This window comes from Pan troglodytes, chromosome 1 (genome assembly GCF_028858775.2).
Source record: "Pan troglodytes isolate AG18354 chromosome 1, NHGRI_mPanTro3-v2.0_pri, whole genome shotgun sequence".
Classification (NCBI taxonomy): domain Eukaryota; kingdom Metazoa; phylum Chordata; class Mammalia; order Primates; family Hominidae; genus Pan; species Pan troglodytes.
In genome coordinates this window covers 119,511,251-119,531,248 of record NC_072398.2, presented here as the reverse complement: position 1 = coordinate 119,531,248, position 19,998 = coordinate 119,511,251, and the positions used below count along the sequence as shown (strand labels likewise).

The following is a 19,998-nucleotide window of genomic DNA, read 5'->3' as shown; positions in this document are numbered from 1 at the left end:
CTCCAGCGGTGACAGAGTGAGACCCTGTCTGAAAAAATAAATGTGGGCCAGACCATAGACCAAGTAGTTATAGCAAAAGAGAGTTTCTAAATTACTCACAACAGAACTTCCATTCTTAAACTAGTCTTTTGCTTTAATCCACTGGTGCCCAATCCTTAGCAGTTATAAACCAAACTCATGAGCTGTGAGGGGAAAATGACCATGGGAAACATAGATTTAATGCAAAATAACTGAAAAAAAAGAAGAAAAAAAACAATGCAATAAAACAACAAAAAAAAAAAACCAACAGAAATTAACTTGAGCGTGATAAACAGCTAAAAGCAAACAATATCTGAGGGAAAACGGGATAATCAAAAAAAGTGGCTATTCTTAATAAATAGAACAGACTGCTTGATAGGAACAAACTTTTTTTAAAGATAAATGAAAAAGAATACGCATTCACAAAAGAAAAAAGCACATGACTGATAAATATTTGAAAACTTTAACCTCACTAATCGGAGAAACTTAGAGTAATAAAATTTTGATAATACAGTTAACTAAATAGGAACATTTATGTTGAAACTGTGCTATTAGGGATATGGTGAAATGGGACCCACACATTCCTGATTGGAATGCCAGTTGATAAAACTAATCTCCATGAAGAACCTTAAAAATGTTCATAGACTTTTTTTTTTTTTTTTTAAGACGGAATCTTGCTCTGTCGCCCAGGCTGGAGTGCAGTGGCGCAATCTCACTGCTTGCTCACTGCAAGCTCCGTCTCCTGGGTTCACAGCATTCTCCCGCCTCAGCCTCCCGAGTAGCTGGGACCACAGGCGCCCACCACCACGCCTGGCTAATTTTTTTGTTTGTTTTTTTGTTTTTTGTATTTTTAGTAGAGACGGGGTTTCACCATTCACAGGATGGTCTCGATCTCCTGACCTTGTGATCCGCCCACCTCGGCCTCCCAAAGTGCTGGGATTACAGGCTGAGCCACCGCGCCCGGCCTCCTAGTCTCTGATTAATTAATGTTCCATATGAGAATATAAGACAAAGAAAAAAATGACAACTGGATAAAAGTGTATTATATAAATAAAGATTCATTGCAGCATTATCTGTAATAATAGAAAACACTTTGACATGCCCAGCAAGAAGGATAGTTAAATTACTGTACATTTATTGCAATATCTGTTAAAATAGTTATGAAAAACTTCAGTGACCTTGGAGAGAGATGAAGTAATATCGGCGGGGGTGGGGGTTGGTGGTAATAAAAAACAAGACTCAGAATTGCAACACCTTAACCTCTAATGTCAAGCAGAAAACCTAGTCTTGAGAACAGTTCATTCTGGACAAATACTTACTGAGTTGCTCTTAAATGTTTGATTAATAAGTACCTACTATAAAAATAAATAAGGTAAAACCCTTTTTGAAACCACATTCCCCTTTCCCTTGTAGTAGTGACCACCTGATTTTTCTATTCCTCCTTAAAGCGAACTCCTCAAAAAAATTGTCCATAATGCCATCTCCCAATTTCTTGCCTCCCAATCTTTCCTGAACCCAGTTGTGCTTTTGTCATGGGTTATTACACTGAAATTGGTTTATCAAGTCTCCAGTGACCTCCAGTGGTCAAGTTCTCAGTCTCATCTTAATTTACATGTCAGCATTTGATAATTGATCAATTCCTCCTCTTTGAAATATTTTCTTCTCTTTATCCCAAGAAACTATATACATGGTTCCCCCCCGCCACTGCCTCACTAGTTGCTCTTTCCTGACCTGCTTTGATGGCTTCTCTGCTCTGATTGTTTTTTTTTTGTTTTAGTTAATATGGAGAATTGTGTTGTATTTTTTTATATTGTGGTAAAATACACATAACATACCATTGTAATTATTTTTAAGTATACAATTCAGTAAAATTAACTACATTCACATTGTTGTGCAGACTTCACCACCATCTGTTTACAGAACTCTTTTCATTTTGTGTAACTGAAACTTGATTCCATTAAACAGTAATTCCCCATCCCCCTTCTCAGCCCCCAACAACCACCATTCTACTTTCTGTCTCTGAATTTTTTACTACAATAGGTACTTCATATAAGTGGATTAGGGATACCTATATGTCAAAATTGCAAACTTCTGTGCATCAAAGAACACATCAAGGTTGAGCGTCCAAAATCCATATCCATAATCCAAAATCCAAAATCTATAACTTTTGAGTGCTGACATGACACCAGAAGTGGAACATTTTATATCTTTCCCCTTGTGGGTTGCAGTCAAAATAGTAGTCAAAACTTTGTTTCATGCACAAAATTGTTAAACATATTGTATAAAATTACTTTCAGGCTATGTGTATGAAGTGTTTATGAAACAGTTTAGACTTGGGTCCCATTCCCAATAGATCTCATTATGTATATACAGATATTCCAAAATCTGAAAATATTTGAAATCTGAAGCACTTCTGTTCCCAAAGGGATACTCAACCTGTAGTCCAATTTATCTATTTTTTTCTTTTGTTGCCTGTGCTTTTGGTGTTTATCCAAGCAATCATTGCCAAATCCATTGTCATGTATCTTTCCTCCTATGTTTTCTTCCAAGAATTTTATGGTTTTGCTCTCTCACATTTAGTCTTTGATCCATTTTGAGTTAATTTTTGTATATGGTGGGGCCCAACTCTTCATTCTTTTACATGTGAATATCCAGTTTTTCTAGCACCATTTATTGAAAAGACCATCCTTTCCCAATTGAATGGTCTTGGCCTCATTTTCAAAAATCATTTGACCATATATGTGAGGGATTTATTTCTGGACTGTCTTATTTTATAAATTTTAATATGTTGTGTTTTCATTTTCATTCTGTTCAAAATACCAATTTATCCCTTTTGATTTCTTCTTTGAACTATGGATTATTTAGAAATATGTTGTTTAGTTTCTAAATATTTGGGGATTTTCTTGATCTTTCTGTTACTGGTTTCTAATTTAATTCTGTAGTAGTCAGAAAACATACCTTGTATGATTTAAATTTATTCAAATTTATTGAGACTTACTTTATAATTTAGAATGTGGTCTATCTTGGTAAATGTTTCGTGTACACTTGAAAATAATATATATTCTTTCATTGTTGGATAAAGTATAGTCATACATCACTTAACAGGGATACGTTCGGAGAAATATATTATTAGGCAGTTTGTTAAATTAATCTCTGAGTAGTTTCTTTTTAGATACTTTTGTAAGTGATTTTTTAAATTTTATTTTTCACTTCTTTGCCAATACATAGAAATACAGTCACACATCACTTAACAACATATCTCCTAGCTGTGATCACACCACTGCAGTCCAGCCTGGGCAACAGAGTGAGACCCTGTCTCTAAAATAATTAAGTAAATAAATAAAGTAAATCATTCAATTCAACCTTAGCTTATTGTAACTTTTTTACTTTATAAACTTTTTGACTCCTGTAATAACACTTATCTTAAAACACAAACACATTGTTGTCTGTTAAAAAAAATTTCCTTTCTTTAGGTCCTTATTCTATAAACTTTTTTTCTATTTTTAAAATTTTTTACTTTTTAAACATTTTTGTTAAAAACTAAGACACAAACACACATATTCACCTAGGCCTACACTGGTTCAGGATCATTAAGATGTCACTAGGCAATAGGAATTTTTCAGCTCCATTGTAATCCTATGGGACCACCATCACATATGCGGTCTAAACAATGCGGATTAAAACGATGTCCTGCAGTACCTGGCTGTATTCTGTAAATGTTGATTAGATCCAATTGATTGATGGTGTTGTTTACTTCAGCTACGACCTTACTGATTTTCTGCCTGCCGGATCTGTCAGTTACTGACAAGGGTGTTGAGGGCTCCAGCTATAATAATGGATTCATCTGTTTCCCCTTGCAGTATCCATTTTTGCCTCATGTATTTTGACACTGTTGTTAGATGCATGCACATTAAGAATTGTTATGTCTTCTTGGAGAATTGATGCCTTTATCGTTATGTAATACTCTTCTTCATACCTGATAACTTCTCTTACTCTGAAGCCTGCTTTGTCTCAGAATAATATAGCTACTGTTAGCTTTCTTTTTATTAGTGTTAGCATGATATATTTTTCTTCATCTCTTTACTTTTAATCTGTGTACAGTAGTCCCCACTTACCCATGGAGGATATATTTCAGTGTCCTCTGTGGATGCCTGAAACCGCGGATATAGTACCAAACCTTATATGTACTGTATTTTTTCCTGTACATACCTATAATAAAGTTTAATTTATAAATTAGTCACAGTAAGAGACTGACAGCAATACCTAATAATAGAACAATTCTAACAATATACTTTATTAAAAGTTATGTGAAAGTAGTCTGTCTCTCTCAATATTGTAATATTTTTCAGATACCTGTTGACTGGGCCACTGAAATTGCAAAAAGCAAAACTATGGATGGGGGGGTCTACTGTATTTATATTTAAAGTGGGTTTCTTATAGACAACATATAGTTGGGTCTTGTTTTTTTAGTCTGTTGTGACAGTCTCTTTTTTTTTTTTTTTCTCTTATTATTATACTTTAAGTTTTAGGGTACATGTGCACATTGTGCAGGTTAGTTACATATGTATACCTGTGCCACGCTGGACAGTCTCTTTTAATTGGTGTTGGATTAATATATATCTACCATATTTGTTACTGTTTTCTATTCATTGCCCTCCCTTGTTGTTTCCTTTTTTTGCCTTCTGATTTCAATTGAACATTTTATGTTACTTCATTTTTTCTCCTCACTTACTGTATTATACTTGTTTTTACTTTTTTTACTAGTTGCCCTTGAATTTGCAGTATACATTTACAACTAAGCCAAGCCCACTTTCATATAACATAGCACTTCATGGGTAGTGCAAGTACCTTGGAACAGAATATTCTTAATTACTTATACTAGTCCCTTATAACATTGCTGTCATTCATTTTACTTATCCATAAGCTATAGTCACCTAATACCTTGTTGCTGTTATTTTGAACAAACTGTATATGTTTAGATCGATAAAGGATAAGACAAGTAAAAGTAAAGTTTCTGATCTAAGTAGTTTTCCTTCTTTCTGAAGAAATTTTCACATTTCTTGCAAGGCATGTCTGCTGGTGACAAATTCTCTCCATTTTTGTTTGAAAATGTGTGCATTTCTCCTTCATTTGGAGGATAGTGTCACTTGATACAGAGTTGTAACTTGGTGGTTTTTTCTGGGAACATTTTAAATATTTTACTTCACTCTCTTCTTGCTTTCCTGGTTTCTGAAGAGAAGTCTGATGCAATTCTTGTCTCTGTTCTGCTATAGGTAAGATGTTTTTCCCCCCTCTGGCTTCTTTCAGCATTTTCTCTTTGCCTTGATTTTATGCAGTCTGAAATATACCTAAGTGTAGATGTTTTGGCATTTATCTTGGTTAGTGTTCTCTGAACTTTCTGGGTCTGTGGTTTGGTGTCTATCCTCTCTTTATTTTTTAGCAGTCTTTTTTTTCTCCCAGCTTGTCTCTTCGTTTGGCCCTGTCTTCAAAATGTATGTGGAAGTTAACCAATTCTTACTACCTGCACTGCTACTCCTTTGGTCAACATTCCTATCTCTTGCATTATTTCAGTTGCCTTCCAGTTCTTCCTGATTCTGCCCTTGACCTTCTCTTTTACAACCAGAGAGACCTTTTAAAAATTTCAGTGGAAACTTGACATCCTCTGCTCAAAACTGTCCAGTGGCTTCCCATGCATACCAAGTAAAAGCTGAAGTCCTTACCATGGCCTAAAAGCCTGTATTTAGCTCTCTATTTAATATCTTACCTTCTTTTCTCCTAATGACTTCCTCATTGTCCTCCAATTATAGTGCCCTACTTGTTCCTTATCGAAGTCACCAGGCATCTCAAGGCTTTTCTGCTTCCCTCAGATGTCTGCCCAACTCTGTTCTCTAACTGCCCATCATCTTTAGTTGTTTACTCAAACATCATTCTTCTAGATTATAAACCTACATGCCATATGGACTACGATCTCCCCATTGCTTTTTGTTTTCTGGAACACTTTACCAGCTGACTTGTTTCTGGCAGGAGAGTGCATGATGCATTGGAGAAGATGTAAGAAAGCCAGTTGGCTGGAGTGTTGAGAATGAAGGGAGCACTGTTGTGAAATAAAGCCAGAATGGGAGTTAGGGACCCAACTGTGCAGACCCTTGTAAGCCATGTTAACATCTTTGGTCTTTATCTTTAAGGGAAATGGGAAATCACTGAAGTATCTGAACTGGAGGGATTCGGAGGAGGTCACTAAGTGATTAAATTTGTCATTTTACAAAGTTCATTTTAGCTTCATTATGAATATATTGGAGGGGGAAAAGATTGGATGTAGGGAGATCAGATGAGAGGCTATTATAGGGATCCAGGTGTAAGCTGATGGTAGCTTATTTAGTCTGTTATGGTTGATGGCCATACAAAAAGAATGATTCTCTGAAGAAATGTATTTATATACATCTGTGGTCAGCAATTCATAACTCCTGATTGCCAGGTTAAGATTTCCAATTTAGGGGCCGGGCACAGTGGCTCATGCCTGTAATCCCAGCACTTTGGGAGGCTGAGGCGGGGGGATCATGAGGTCAGGAGTTCGAGACCAGCCTGACCAACATGGTGAAACCCTGTCTCAACTAAAAATACAAAAATTAGCCGGGCTTGGTGGCGCATGCCTGTAATCCCAGCTACTCAGGAGGTTGAGGCAGGAGAATCACTTGAACCCTGGAGGCGGAGCTTGCAGTGAGCCGAGATTGCGCCACTGCACTCCAGCCTGGGCGACAGAACGAAACTCCGTCTCAGGAAAAAAAAAAAAAAAAAGCAATTTCCAATTTAGAGGATCTCTTTTTGGTTCCATGGTAAGAAAGTAGAATGACTTTCCCAATGTAATTCTTCAGAATAAACCCTAGAAATTCTGTTAGTCAAATAGTTATGTATCTTTTTTTGTGTATTTCTTAGCATTTGGCACAAAATCAAAGATTCCTTATTAAACCAATTATTATTTAATGGTCACTTCTAGATCCTGTTCAGACTGATTCATCTCTCATGAAGGCAGGGCTTTAACTAATTTCCTTGTTTTTCCCAACCTTCTCTCATCTGAAAAAATTAACTTGATTGGCCGGGTGTGGTGGCTCACGCCTGTAATCCCAGCACTTTGGGAGGCCGAGGCGGGCAGATCATGAGGTCAGGAGATTGAGACCATCCTGGCTAACATGGTGAAACCCCGTCTCTACTAAAAATACAAAAAATTAGCCGGGCGTGATGGCAGGTGCCTGTAGTCCCAGCTACTCGGGAGGCTGAGGCAGGAGAATGGCGTGAATCCGGGAGGTGGAGCTTGCAGTGAGCAGAGATAGCACCATTGCATTCAGGCTTGGGCGAAAGAGCGAGACTCCATCTCAAAAAAAAAAAAAAAAAAATTAACTTGATCAGGGCTAAGATTGTTCCTCAATCAGATGTTTTCAAAACAAAGGTGTCTATATATCGGGTGTTATTTCTCTTCACAAAATTAATAGCTCTGGGAACAAAAATTTGTGTAGAACTGTAGCACTTACGAGGATAGGAAACTCATAACACTCTGGCCATACTAAGAGAGATTTGACACTCTTATATGAGCAAACAGATTTAATAAACAGGGATTCTAATAGTTTTCTAATGTGGCAGTGTTTTTATCAACTAAAACATTGATTCTCTTCACTTTAGTTTGAGAAGGAAAAAAGCATTAAGCTTCTGTACCTAAAATATGTTATTAAATATGTTTTTTATTTAACAGAAACCAGTGAGGTATCTTAGTCCAGCTTTGTTGTGTAAATAAAGAAGTTGAATATTAATGAGGATAAATGACTTGTCTTGGCTCACACAACTTATAGATCCTGATTTTGGACCCAGATATTCCTGCAAAAGTCTCTTTGGTTTTGTTGTTGTTGTTGTTGTGTTTTTGACACAGTCTCGCTCTGTCGCCAGGCTGGAGCAAGTGGCATGATCTTGGCTCACTGCAACCTCCGACTCCCTGATTCTAGTGATTCTCCTGCCTCAGCCTCCTGAGTAGCTGGGATTACAGGCACGAGCCACCACGCCCAGTTAATTTTTGTATTTTTAGTAGAGACAGGGTTTCACCATGTTGGCCAGGATGGTCTTGATCTCCTGACCTCATGATCCACCCGCCTTGGCCTCCCAAAGTGCTGGGATTACAGGCGTGAGCCACCGTGCCTGGCCAAGGCTCTTTGTTTTTGATCAGAGGTTGTTAATTTGGGTTCCCTGGTCTCCAACATTTCCCTCACTTCCCCCAGTGTATATATTCTTTTCAAATAACTGGATTTACTGGATTAAGGAATACAATAAAGTTAAGAATCAATAAATTTGATTATACTGCCTCCTGATTTGGGGTTCCTAATCTGACAGTGCTTTCCATTCTTGTCTTGCATTACCTTTCCAAAATTCTTCTCAAAATATCAATAACACTCTAGTTACATTAATAAAGTAGTGATAGTAGTATTTTTTAAGTGGATAATTGCCAGGCACTCTCCTCAGTGCTACATATGCATTATCTAATTTGGTGTTCACAGCAACATTGCTGAACTATGTCCCTTACTTTAAGATTAGCCCTCCATCTAAATGGTCTCACCACATTTTAAAGATTGCTTGGATTAATTGAATTACCGAATATAGTGGAAAAGGTCTTAGGCATTAGTGTTAGACGACACCTAGCTTTGAAGCCAAGGTCAACCCTTTTTTTCTTTCATTCAATAAATGTTTATTGAGCATCTACTATTTCCCAACTATTGTTCTGAGCACTAGGAATGGCATCTTTTATCTGCATTTTGAAGGGAAGATAATGTCTGCCTTGAAGGTTGCTAAAGTCTAAGAAAAAGGCACTTAAAAAAAAAAGGTTTGCTTCCTTGCCCTCCTAACTGATCTTCCTTCTCTAGTTTTTCATTCCTCTGTTGCAATCTACAGAGTACTCATAGAGCTTTCTTTTTTCTCTTCAAACTCTTGCTCAAAAGCCTTAGATAGCTTTTCTCATCTGATAGGAAAGTTTCAAGTTCATAGGATGTCATAGAGGAACTTTTATAGCCTGCTATTTAAAACCATATATGGGCCAGGCACGGTGGCTCACGCCTGTAATCCCAGCACTTTGGGAGGCCACGGAGGGTGGATCACCTGAGGTCAGGAGTTCAAGACGAGCCTGGCCAGCACGGTAAAACCCTGCCTACTACAAATACAAAAAAATTATCCGGGCATGGTGGCACATGCCTGTAGTCCCAGCTACTTGGGAGGCTAAGGCAGAAGAATCGCTTGAACCAAGGAGGCGGAGGTTGTAGTAAGCTGAGATTGCGCAACTGCACTACAGCCTGGGCAACAAAGTGAGACTGTCTCAAAAAAAAAAAACAAACAAAAAACAAAACCACATATGTACTAAGTCCTTTCCTCTCTCACCCTTTCACAGTAAATGCTCAGGCCACCTAGACTTTTTTTTTAATATAATTTTTCTATTAGATCATCACAGAGTCTCTTGAGTCTCTGCCTTTTTTCTGGAATTCCATGTCTATAACATTCTGTCTACCTACACCCCCTTCCTCTCCCTGGGCTTCAAGAAATACATACAAAGTACACAGTGAAAAATCTCTTTTCTTTCCATGTCCTGTCATTCCTCAGCTTCCTTCCCAAAGGTATTCTATGCATATACAAGTTTTATGTACATGAATGAATACAGGCAGATTGGCATGTTAGATTGTGAACCCTGAAACCAGGTTGCCTGAGTTTAAATCGTGGCTTTTCTTCCTAGATATGTGACTTTGGGGATATTACTAGTATCTGCCTTGTAAGCTTATTGTGAGGATTTCTTACAGCACTTCCTGGCACATGGTAAGCACTCAGTAAATGTTTGCCATTACTATTGTTGTGTTGTTATATAACAGCATAATATATTCAAAAGAGAGCAACATTTAAAATCTAGAGACATAGGTTTGAATACAGCTTCCTAATTACTTTATGCTTAAGTCATTTAATCCAAGTTAAGCCTTGTATGTTTCTTTATAGTGGGGGTAATGACATATAGTTTTGGTTTTGATTACCTAAAAAATAAAAAGGAAAGAGCATTGTAAGTGACAGAATGCTATATAAAGTTTAGTTGGTGTTGGTTACATGGTTTTACTTTCCCTTCAAGGAAAGGTTATAACATTTTAGCTGGATAATAGTCTGAAAAACAAAGATATCAGAAACTTAGTTATAATTATGCATTTTTACTTATAATTATTCCAAATTCATACTTTTTCATTAGCTTTGGCATGCTTTAGTTTTGGTCATATATAGTTTATGTGGCAGTGCTGTTAAGGGAATAAAGTTAGAGAGTGAATACCTCTATTTATGGAAATGTATCTATCAAGATTCCAGAATTGATAAACTTAGCTATACTTGGCATAAGTACACCTGACCAAATGTATCTTTTAAGGAAAATAATGTTTTGGTCAACCTAGAAAGTATTAGTCATGGCCTTAAATTTTTTCTGCATGGTTTACAAATTTTTTGTTTGTCTGCAACGATAATAGTTATACTGAAGAATATTCACTTTACTTAAGTAGATGGTAATGCATTTAAAAAGCAGTCTTTCATTTCCATTTCCCTTAGTCAAACATTTACTGGTGATGTGCTTTTGATGATTTGCTATGTTGCTAAAACAGGATACGCATTCACTGTTTTTTGACAGCTCATGGATCCAAGAGCACATGTAGTTCCTAAAGGCACAGAGTATAGGATATTTTTGGATACTGTGATATTCCCCCCTTTCTTCCGGTAATTAGAAGCATTCCCAGTATTAAACATTTAGGAGGAAAAGTTATAGTCAAAGAAGACCATCTCTTTCTTTTAAATCATTTTAATATGAAGAATATATTTTACTTTAGAGCTTTAAAATGATTTAAAGTAACAATTTTAGTAACCTTTGGGTTTGTCTTGAAAGTATTTTCATTTCATTTGTTTCTAAAATACTTGTTTCTCTGAAGAGAGAAGATGGCTCAATCTGATGACATACGTAACCGTGATGACTGACAGTTTAAACTGAAATCAATAAAGGGAGAATAGTTTTTAAATGCATTGAGACAAAGCATACAGGAAAGATATAATTTTGTATAATCTTTTGTTGAAGTCTTCAAAACAGTACAAGTGTTATTTGCCTCATGACATGAAAATTCACAGTAAACAAAGCTATTATATTTGAATTTCACAAAAATGTTTACTTTCTTAGTTATCTTTCAGAAAAAAATTCAGAATGATGACTCTTCTCAAATTAAGTATTTATACTAATACCTGCAAAAACTGTCATTTAGGGATTATTTGTACAGTTCTATGTGGCAACACTCAGCCATGCAACATGTGCATATATTAGTTTCCATATGTAAAATCTGGAATTACTGAAACAATCTATCTTAGACTTTTTTTTGATGAAGAATTAGATTAAAAACTCCTTATTTATAACAACATGGTAGTCATTGAATGTAAGAACTCAGATCACATTGCAGATATTCTAAAAATAGAATGTAAATTAGGTTTTAACACTAATTCTGAGATTATTATATGTGGCAAATAATTTGAATGATATTCAACAGTCTAATTTAGGTAATCAAATCACAGAGATTTAAAAAAAAAAGCATTGATTTGCATTTGTGATCAGTATTGCTTAGGAAAAATGCCCGATACTATAAGAGTATATAAAGTTTTGACTCAAAGGGGTCAGGGAAGGATATCTTAGGGAATTAATACTTGTGCTCAGATCCAAGGAAAAGAGCAGGCATTATTAACTAAGTGGAGAAGGAAGAAGTCATTGCAGGCAAAGGGAATAGCTTCTGCAAAAGCCCTGTGGCAGAAGGGAGCATATCAGGTTTAAGAAACTGAAAGATGGCCAGTGTGGCTGTCATAGAGAGTAAATAGGGATATGGAGCAAGATAGGGATATGGAGCAAGATGAAGTGGATACAGGCCAAATCATTAGGAGCTTTGAGAACTTGGAGTTTAATCTTTACCCTGTGAGCAAAAGGAAATCATTTAATTTTCTGTTTTGAAAAGATCATTCTGGCTGCAATGTAGAGGAACTCAAGTGAGCAACAATGGACTAGTTAAGAGGCTATTTCAGTAGTCCCAGGAGGTTGCTTAGGCTAGAGTCATGCAGTGGAAAAGAAAAGGAACTGACAGATTCTTTGCCTGGAGGGTAACGGTTCTTTGCTCAGGTGATTCTGACACTCCTACCCTCCTCTCCTGTTTCTCCACTCTTTAAAAAAATGGCGATAGAAAATACAAAGTAGTATTCTGTGATTAAATTATCACACTTTTATTATAGATTATATTCTTGATAACAAACTAATATTCATAATTTTATGTTGAGAATATTATAAAGAAATGTTTTCATCAAATGTAGATTCATGGCTGGGCATGGTGGCTCACTCCTGTAATATCAGCACTTTGGGAGGCCGAGGCAGCTGGATCACTTGACGTCAGGAGTTCGAGACCAGCCTGGCTAACATGGCGAAACCTGTCTCTACTAAAAATACAAATTAGCTGGGCGTGGTGGCCCGCACCTGTAATCACAGCTACTCGGGAGGCTCAGGCAGGAGAATTGCTTGAACCTCGGAGGCGGAGGTTGCAGTGAGCCAAGATCGCGCCATCACACTCCAGCCTGGGCGACAAGAGCAAGACTCCGTCTCAAAAAAAAAAAAAAAAATGTGGGTTCATAACTTCTCACTGTGAAGAAGTGCATATTGGCCATTTAAGATTTTTTAAATGAAGGTCCCATTTTACAACTGGAAACCTAAAGGAACAGTATCAAGGAACTGACATAAGATATGCTCAAAGGCTAAAAAGTAAGTGAAAGCTAGACTCAGCACTCAGAGCCTATTTTTGTCTTGATGGCACCTACTGAACCAGCTAAACCTGGGCTTATGGTTTCATTGCCTTCGCAGACATAGAGGATAGGAGACTAAGCTCAGTCTATGAGGAGACTCCACCGAGTGTCTGTGCGCCCCTCCCCACCCCTACTCCTGCCAACTCCGAGGAAACTGGACTGTCACAAATGTTGGCACTAAGTTGAAGTGGTGGTGCAGGTTTGGGGGTTGTTATTCTTTGACATTTTATAGTTGCAACCTAGCCTTTATGTTTCCATATCTAAATCACACTTTTTGGGTTAGCCCAAAAATATCTTAAAATTTGACTATGGTTCAAAGTAATTCTGGCCACTAGTAACTCCAGGCACTTGCAGAAGCAAATGCACATCACAGTAAAAGATCACACAACTCAAAAAGAAAAAGAGACTGAAAATATGGATTATCCAGGATAACAGACAACTGAATTGGACCCCCATTGACTTCATATTTTGGAATTATTAGACAGGAATTTAAAATCAGTGTGTTTAGCGAGGTAAAGATTAAAAATATAAGAATGATGGGATTATGATAGCTAACATTTTGTAGTGCTTCCTGTGAACCTTGAACTCTTCAGTACTTTACATGTTAATTCATCCTCACAAAAACTCTAAAGTAGGGTTTATTATTATCCCCATTTTACAGGTGAAGGAATGAAGCACAGAATGGGGATGTAACTTGATCAAGGTTGGTAAAGTAGTAGAACCAGGATTCTAGCCAGGCAGTATGGGTCCTAAAGTCAGGCTTTTAACCATTTTACTATACTGCTTAGAAGAAAGATAGCGAGGTTATGAGAAGTTACAAATAGCTTTTTTGTGTTTGGGGGGAGAACTTTTAGAAATGAAATGTATAGGCTGGATGCGGTGATGCACGTCTGTAATCCCAGCATTTTGGGAGGCCAAGGCAGGTGGATCACTTAAGCCCAAGGAGTTCGAGACCAATGTGGGCAACATGGTGAAATCCCATCTCTACAAAAAAATACAAAAATTAGCTGGGCATGCTGGTGTGTGCCTGTAGTCCCAGCTACTTGGGAGGTTGAGGTATGAGGATCCCTTGAGTCCAGGAGGTCAAGGCTGCAGTGAGCTGTGCCACTGCGCTCCAGCCTGGGCAACAGAATGAGACCCTATCTCAAGAAAAAAGAAAAAAAGAAAAAAAAAGAAAGAAAAGAAATGTATAAATAAAAATCTTAAAAGTCAATGGACAGGCTTAACAATAGATTATAATTAGTGACCTGGAAGATGACCTGAAAAATAAGTTAACCAAAATAAAGAGACAGAAATGGAAAATATGTAAAAAGGAAAAAAGAAAATTGGACAACCATAGCCTAAATTGCTAGTTTTCCCTGATACCATTCTGTGTCTAATAAGTAGTGGATATATTAGTTGGATGCTCTGTTGCCTAGCTAAAACTTCCGTTTCATTGCCTTCCTGATAGTGAGATTTGACTATGTGACAAGGCTTTGGTAATTTGGGGTGCAAATTGAAATGTGTGTAACTTCTAGATCATGCCTGTGAGAGGAAAGGGGATATGCCGTTTTCTTTATCTTTCTTCCTGCCCATGAACTGGAATGTAAACATGGCAATGAGATATTTTTGCCTGTGTAGAAGGGCAATACTCTAAGGATGACAGAGCAATAAGACATAAGAGCTTGGCTCTCTCAGACTACCTAGCTGCCAAACAAGAGTGTCATGTGAGAGGAAGATAACCCTGAATTTTGGTTAAGCCACTTTTGAGTCTCTTATTAACAGCAGCCGGTGTCTACATCTTAACTAATCCAAGAAGAGCATGAAAAGGTCTAATAGTTGTCTAACCAGAATTTCAGATATGAAGAAAAATCAAGTAGATACAGTATTTAAGGAGATTACAATTAGAATTTCCAAAACTGCAAAAAGATACAAATTCAAGAAGTCAAATCCTAAGCAGAGTGAATAGAAATGTAAACCTAAAGTCTTCATAGTTAAATTTGCAGATGATCAGAGATGTCAAAAATAACCAGAAGGACAACACAGATCACTTTCAAAAGCTCTGCAATTAGGCTAGCAGCTGACTTATTGAAAGGAAAGTAGAAATCAAAAGACAGTAGAATAGTAACTATAGTGTACTCAGAGTAAATAACTATTAAAGCTAAAATATCCTTGAAGAGTGAAGCAAAGTTTTCAGATAAATAAAACTGGGAGTTTTTTTTTGTTCTCACTATTTGCACAGCACTAAGAAAGATTCCAAAAGATATACTTTAGGTAGAAGGAAAGTGACCCCTAATGGAGGATCTGAAATATTAATTAGGAAAGAAAAATGGTCCCAGGCGCATTGGTGCATTCCTGTAATCCCAGCACCTTGGGAGGCCAAGGTGGACAGATAGCTTGAGCCTAGGAGTTCGAGACCAGCCTGGGCAAGATGGCGAAACCCTGTCTCTACCAAAAATACAAAAAAATTAGCCGGACGTGGTGGCGTGCACCTGTAGTCCCAGCTACTCTGGAGGCTGAAGTGGGAAGATTGCTTGAGCTCAGGAGGCGGAGGTTACAGTGAGCCAAGATCATGCCACTGCACTCCAGCCTGGGTGACAGAGTTGAGACTCTGTCTCAAACAAACAAACAAAAAAACCAAAAATGGCTGAAATTATTGAGGCAGGTATCCAACTTAGGTTAGAAAAACATTAGAATAAACTAAAGAAAGGAAATAATAAACATAAAAGCAGAAATTAAAGAAATAGAAAAGAGGTCTACAATGAAACATCAACAAAGCCAAAGTTGGTTGTTTGAAAAAGACTAATAAAAGTAACAAACCTGGTAAAATGACCAGAAGTAAAAGAGGAAGGGCACAGATAAACAATCCGAATGAAAAAGGAGATATAACTAAAGATGTGGCAGATTTTTATAAAAGAGAGAAAAGTGCACACACTAACACATTTTTGTGCAGGGAATAATTTCAAATGGTAGATTATTGTATCTGTTGTCATAATAGTATATCAAGTCTATCAAGACCACTTGTCAAACTTGCCAAAAATTTTACTCTTGAATATGTAAGATGGTTGGATTAAATATTTTAATCCTTTACTTGAATATTTGGAGAGTTACAAAGGTGCAATGAATCACATAACTCTGCTTCAGTTATACTTTACTAAAGATTGTGGTAAAGATTTATCTGGGGATATAGATATGGATAAATTTCTTTAAAACAGTAGAATATGTGTTCCCTTTTAATACATAAGGAAGATGAGGGGAAATGCGTAAACCTGAGAAATTGTGGAAACCTTGTATTTTTAAAAGGCTGGCTGGAGTACAGTGGTACAGTCACAGCTCCCTGTGCCCATAGAACTCCTGGGCCCAAGCGACCCTCCAGCCTCAAAGGTGAGAGCCACCACGCCCAACTAAAACATACTGTTGTGTGAAGATAGAATTCAAAGGGCTAGATGACCATATCTAGATACGTTTTTAGAGTGGATTGCCACAAATGAAAGTTGCTGTATTTCAGGAATTCTGTTGTTTTTAAATACTGACTTCGTTTAAAACAAGAAAACACAAAATCAGCTATTCATAAAAAATTTGCCTCATGTAAGTCAAGTATACTATTTTCTTTTCTTTCTTTCTTTTTTTTTGTTTTTGAGGCACTCTCACTTTGTTACCCAGGTTGTAGTGCAGTGGCGTGATCTTGGCTCACTGCAACCTCCGCCTCCCTGGTTCAAGTGATTCTTGTGCCTCAGCCTCCCGGGTAGCTGGGATTACAGGCACATGCCACCACACCTGGCTAATTTCTGTATTTTCAGTAGAGACAGGGTTCACCATGTTGGCCAGGCTAGTCTTGAACTCCTAACCTGAAGTGATCCACCCGCCTTGGCCTCCCAAAGTGCTGGGATTACAGGCATGAGCCACTACGCCCTGCCAGCTCTAGTAATTTTTGACATGTTACATTTTAATTATTATTTAGTTCAAATTGTTTAATTTCCATCTTGATTTCTTTCTTCACCTATGGATTATTTAGAATTCTGTTTCATTTACAAACATTTGGGGATAATGTGGTTATATTTTTATGTTGATTTCTAGTTTAATTTCATTTTGGTTAGAAATTACACTCTGTATGATTTCAGTCCATTGAAATTTCTTGAGACTTGATTTATGGCTCAGCATGGTCTGTTCTAGTAAATTATCCATGTACACTGGAAAAGGGTGTATAGTTTGCAGTTGTTGGGTGTGGTGTTCTATATGTCTTTTAAGTTGATTCATTATCTGCTCAAATCTTCTATATATCCTTCCTGGTTTTGTCTTCCCTTTCTGTCATTTACTGAGTAAGTTCTGTTAAATTCTATTCATGATTCCCATTCTGTCAAGTTTTGCTTTGTATGCTTTAATTTATATTTAAATTTTATTTTTCTATTGAGTGCTATTAACATAAATTAATATTAACATTTATATACATGGATTATCTGACATCTTTCCATTTATTTTCAGTTTGTTGATCTTTGTTTCTTTGAGATTGTTATTTAGGATACTGCAAGAAATTCAAAATGTCTTGGGTATAAAATTAGGGAGTAGCTCAGCTGGGTGAATCTAGTCTAAGTCTCTGATGATGTTGCAGTAAGATGGTTGCTGTCTGGGATCATCTTGAAGCCTTTATTATTCACAGATGTGGGAAGACAGAAACAGCTGGGACTCTGGCAACCATGTCTTTCTCTGTGGTCTCTCCAAAGTGGTGGCTGCACGGCAGCCTAACACTTAGGACTCCATAGATAGGTATCCCCAAAGAGAAAAAATTCAGGAGGAAGCTCTGATGCCTTTTCTAACCTAGCTTAAGAATTCAGACAGCAGCACCATGTTGGCTGGATTTTGTTCATTGCTAACCCTGCCTGTATTCAAGGAGAGGGGAATATGTTTTTTCTTTCTACAAGTTTTTTAGGATTTTGTCTTTGTTTTTAGGGTTTGGAATTTTAACTACAATATGTTCAGGTGCAAGAATCTTTTTTCTTTCCTCTTCCCACTGTGTTTGGCATTCATTGGGTGTTTGAATCTGATGATTCCTAACTTTTCTTAGTTTACCTCTGGAAATGTTATTCTACTGTTACTTTGGGTCTGGTGTTCTTTCTACATTCCCATCAGATAGCTGGTGAAACCTTTGGGTGTATCCTCCTTACCTCTGTCTTTCATACATTCCATCTCTCTGCTCTTTTGTTCGGCACTCTCTGGTTTGTGTATTGGTATATTTATGTGATTTCACATTACCAAAAAGTACAGTTTTTCTTATGATGTACTCTAAAGAGCACTGTCCTTTGTTTTGGAAAGTTAAATCTTACCATGATTTCCATATTCACTCCCCTCCCCACCAGCATGTTGTGGTGAGTTGCCAGTTTTAAATATTTATGATCCCTGTAAATATTTAAAGATAACTAATAATATACTGCTTAAGAAACTACCTTCACTGTTCCTTAATGTAAAAAATTTTTCTCCAAAATTTCTGACCACTAAATTTCCTTTAATGAATTTTGTTTTATAAGTTCAGTTCTACAGGAGAAACTTTTGTCTGTGATACATTCATTTATGTTAAAAATTGCAGAAACAACAAAGTTGGGATCAATTTGCTTCACAAAGACAATCAAGTCATATTATTTTTGTAAATGTTAGAAGTAGGCTTCCTGAAGGAAGAATGAAGAGTTGGGTTATAACTTGGACCATAATGTTAGGGACTCAGAATTGACTTAAAATTTAAACATAGTGTAATGTTTATTCCTGTCTTCCATATTTGTCAGGGAATCTTAACCAGAGTAAGAAATTTTCTGGTGCTGTGTCGGGAGTGCAGGGCACAAGAGATTTCCATAAAAAGGCATGGGATTTGCTTGGAAGAACATAGAGGTTTTCTAACTTGGCAGTAATGAGTTAGAACTAATTCCCCTTAGAAAGAAAAATTAACTTACATTCTTATTGGGAATTCATTTGTGTGTATGCTTTCTTGTGTGACCTATTTATTATATTTGTGAGTGTGCCTGTGTGTATACATTCGTGACCCATGGTGTTTGTTAGGTGTAAATAAAAATTTCTATACATACTGTGTGAAAAATGGCTTTGGAACTTGAATGTCTTGCCATTTTAGTTGAGGAACAGGGGCCAAATATTTTGTTGTTGCAGCATATCCAAAATAATTTGACAATCTCTGAGTTCTTTCCCTAGTTTCTGTTGCCCTAGAAAAGCTGGAGGCATTTGGGGAATATAAATGATCCATGCTATATTAGGATTCTGTCTTGAAAGATACGCATTTTTGGATTAGAGAGATGATGAATTCACATCTTGTTAAAATGTCAGCGATCCCCATACTGGAAAAGGGGTAGGGATGTAGGCATCCTTTTACGTGAAATATATGCTCTTGTGTTTAGCTGTCAATATTTTTCTTTTCATGGAAATCACTTTTTTTTTTTTTTTCATGGAATCACCTAATACAGTATAAGGTGTAAGATGCCTTATAAGAGGTATAAGATGCCTAGTGTCCCACACAAACCTCTCCCACCTCACTCTACCTTTTCAAAAATGTGGTGGTTATTTTTAAAGGCTCACCCAGTTCTTACCTTGCTTCTCTTTCTCATTGGTTGACCTCATCCACTGCTATGGTTTCAATGCTACCATCTTGACCACCATTGACTCCCGAGTCTGTACCTCTAGTCCATTGGTTTCTACGGAACCTCCAGACTTGGCTTTTAAAATATCTATCAGATACCTTTACTTGTTCTTCCCATAGGAATCTCATAGTTAATTTTTGGAAGAAAGTATTATCTTTCTTTTTAAACCTCCTTTTGTATTTCCTGTCTTAATTGGAGGTAGGCTATCAACCACTTACTTGCTCAAGCTAGATACCTAGGAGTTATCACTGACTCTTCTTCATTCCTTTTAGTAGCTTATCAGTTATGGAGTCCTGTCAGTTTTATCCTCAGAAAAGCATTGCCCCTCTTCAGCCCTAGTGCTCCTGTACAGGCCCGTGTCATCTCTCACTCGAGTTACTGCAGTAGCTTCCTAGCTATTCTCCCTGCCTCTAGTCTCTTCTTTCTTCAGTCCATCTTGCATACTGTCAGTTGTTTTTCCAGAATACAAATCTAATCATATTAATTGTTTTTAAATAACTTT

The 19,998-nt window shown here is 37.0% G+C and overlaps 1 protein-coding gene across 5 annotated transcripts in view; it reads left to right on the top strand.

Annotated features, from left to right (window-relative positions):
* RAP1A (RAP1A, member of RAS oncogene family) overlaps window positions 1-19,998 on the top strand; it is a 94,245-nt gene that overhangs the window by 35,345 nt on the left and 38,902 nt on the right. Inside the window, exon 1 of one of the 5 annotated variants that reach the window (XM_054685660.2) lies at window positions 9,775-9,855. The exons of the other annotated variants lie outside the window; for them this stretch is intronic. The gene's annotated coding sequence lies outside the window, so the exon portion shown is untranslated. Of the gene's footprint in view, window positions 1-9,774; window positions 9,856-19,998 lie in introns of those variants that run through there. 5 annotated transcript variants of the gene reach the window in all.